The following is a 3,408-nucleotide window of genomic DNA, read 5'->3' on the forward strand; positions in this document are numbered from 1 at the left end:
CTCTCCCCAATGAAAAATTACTGAATCCACTCCACACAGAATCAAAATTTTTGAAAATAGAATACACGATTTCATATAAGTTGTTATTAAATTTGTAGAAAGTATAAAAAATTCAATGCACAGTTCTTTTTTACATATACATTTGAATTTCATTTTTTTTTTTTACTATTTTACAGACTGAGACTACCTACAGTTATAACAGAAAAATATATTCAATTCTGAGTGATGTACAACAACTTAGTAGGTACCTATGACCTATGGTATAAATACATATTATTATAATACTTAAATATATAATAATATAATGCAATATTTCCTAAAAAGTATCAACCAGCTGTAATACTAAAAGTAAAATAAGTACCTATATCAAAAAACATAATATGAAATATACTTAGTAATATATTTTATATTTAGGTTGACTAACGTTTCCGATCTGAATCGTTTTCGTATACAATGATATACCACTGAATTTATTTTTATACCCACTCATCACCTAATGTACAGCAAAGCGACACCAAAGTAACTACTATTTTTTAAAATTTACTTTAAAATAATTTTACTGGTGTTAGCGGATATTAATTACCTAATTCAATATGAAATTGTGAAATAAATAACTATAATTTTTTTTAGGGTTTAGAATAGTATTTATTTTAGGAAATCTATTCCCTTTTTTAATTTTAACATTAGCAAATGTATTAATAAAATTATTTTTTTTTTTTTCATTTCAAGGTGTTCAATTATATAAACTTACACATTTTCTTATAATAAAGGTTGATTACTGTTTTAAATGTATAACATTAAACTATTAGCTTTATAGGCAAAATGATAATTATAATTTAAATTTTATATGACAAAAAATATTAAACCAATACCTAATTAGTTAATTATTATATATTTATTATAATATATAGGTAGTCTATTAAAAAATATAATGAGATCTTCGTTTGGTGCTTTTTATTTAAGTAGTTTTTTGAACACTTCTTATTGATTATCTTATCTACCGTTCAAAATCTTCATTATTTCAATTATTTTTTTATTTTGATGACTTTCTTATTATTATTTAATAATATTTACTTATCTAAATAGTAAATTTAATAAAAATAAAATATTTTTCGAAAATATCCCTTGATTTGATATGCTTAATCACCGCATGGATTTATTATTACCATGAATACCGTGTATTGTAAATATCTGTTTAAAAAACTTGACATAGTATGAGAAAGTCCCGTCCAGGGCCGGATTTAAGTATATGATGGCCTTTGGGCAGAATATATTGAGAGAGCCCTGGACCTTAAATAAATAAACAAAACAAAACATATTTTGGTTATTAAATAACGTTTAATATTTTCAGTAGTACTTAAACTATCTATCTATTTAATTTTATTTAATAATAAATCAAAAAACAATAAAAACGGATAAGTAAGTTATATTTTATTATATTATTTTAATAATTATTATATTTAAAATTAAACGCCTGCAACCATAGGCGCACGTATACTTCAGTTTCTAGTAGAGTCTAAAACAATAAATGTCCCAATACTTAGATAGTGTCCCTAATTTATTTTTTTTTAACATATTAATGTACATTCTAATTGTAAATTAAAAACTGTGTAAATAGAATCAAGTAGTATGTGCACACAACTTTAATATGCTAATTTCTTGATATTTATCATTGAAGTTAAAAATAAAATTATATAAATACAATTATGCATAAAAAAAAAATAAAACACTATACCTAGAATTTAAAAAAACTTAATTTAAAATTGTATATACATACTATGATATTATATAAACTTAATTATGTAATAATTTTAATTAAATAATTATAAATAAATTCTTCTATTTTCCATGCTATTTTGAACTCGTCAATATTAATACAAGATGTTAGTTTTGGTTCAGCCAACATTAATAATTATTAATTAACTATTAAGTAGGTCTTGATGTATAGTATTCTTTAATTTATATTTTAATATTGTTTATTTAGAATTTTGGAATATACCCGTTTACTAGAACAACTTGTAACTGGTATTACAATGTAGTGGCGTATTTAGGTTTTTGTCATGGGGGGGGGGGGGATATGAGTGATATGACTTTATAAATGATTAATGAAGATACCAATGAGAATATTATACAATATATAAACGGGCCAACTTGGGGCAGTTTTTACATTTTATTGTAAATAACTTAAAGATTAATTAATCTAGAGGTATTTTCAATGTAACATTTTTTTTTAGTTAAGGTTTGTTTTATTAATGTCTGTTGCATTTGAACCATGCAAATAATTTCTTCTATGTTTTTTTTTTATTTTTCTACTTGCCCCATGTTGTACCGAATATGGCAACATGGGGCATTCATGTTTTTCTTATGAATAACCTATTTTATAATTTACTTAAACCAACTTGGGGCACTATTTTAAATTTTTAAAAAATTCTAGACAATTTTCTGAATTTAACAAATATATTTTGTACCTGGTAAGTGAATTTTAACATATAAAAAAAATAAAAACATTCTTGTTTATTAATTAAAAAACTAAATAAGTCTTATAATTTATAAAGTATTAACAGTATAAGTCTTATAAAAGTACTTAAATATGTAAATAACATTGAAAAATTAAAAAATAATAACTTTCTTGTATCATAAACAATAACAGTTAGGTAACTTCCTTGTTAACCAATTAAAAAATTATTTCAAATATTATTTGTAAATATTTTTATACTTTCTAATATCTTATGTTATACATATTCCTTTAAACATATATCGAATATCATTTAATTACAGATCTTGTGCATCAGGACTCGGGTACATTATAGTTATTAGACTAAAAAAGTTATTTTTTGGCCTAGTGTAGACATCTTCTGTTATTTTGCGTTTGGCCACGGTGATAAGTGGTAACACATTGTCATTGTACGACTGTAGGAGTGGTACTTTGTCTCTGCAGATAGATTTATGGTCATGATCTTTATTTTTATTCCTAATAATATTTTTATTAATTTTAAATGTTTTTATAAACGCTATACATTTTCGGTTTATTTATCGCCTCTTTATTTCTCTTGAAGCTAATATACAATTTACTTTAGAATATTTAAAATTTCCTAAAACTAACAGTGGTTGTACAGTGGTACACATTAGAACTAAATTATGCGTGCCATCTTTTCGGTTATGTAGGTAAGATAAACACTAAGTACTGAAACGTCGTTTCAAAATTCTAATAAAAATTACAAACGTTTCACCTGGGGCCAACTCTTAAAAGCAACAAAGAAAAAGCCCAACAGTAAACTACACTTCCTCCGTCCTTTACTTAAATCAAATCTTTCTCTTATCAATAAAATAATTATTTATAAGTCAATGTTAAGGTCCATTTAGGCTTACGAAATACAGATATGGGGCTGCGTCAAACCAATACAAACA

The sequence above is a fragment of the Melanaphis sacchari genome, unplaced genomic scaffold (genome assembly GCF_002803265.2).
Source record: "Melanaphis sacchari strain LSU unplaced genomic scaffold, SCAv2.0 Contig8_pilon_pilon, whole genome shotgun sequence".
Classification (NCBI taxonomy): domain Eukaryota; kingdom Metazoa; phylum Arthropoda; class Insecta; order Hemiptera; family Aphididae; genus Melanaphis; species Melanaphis sacchari.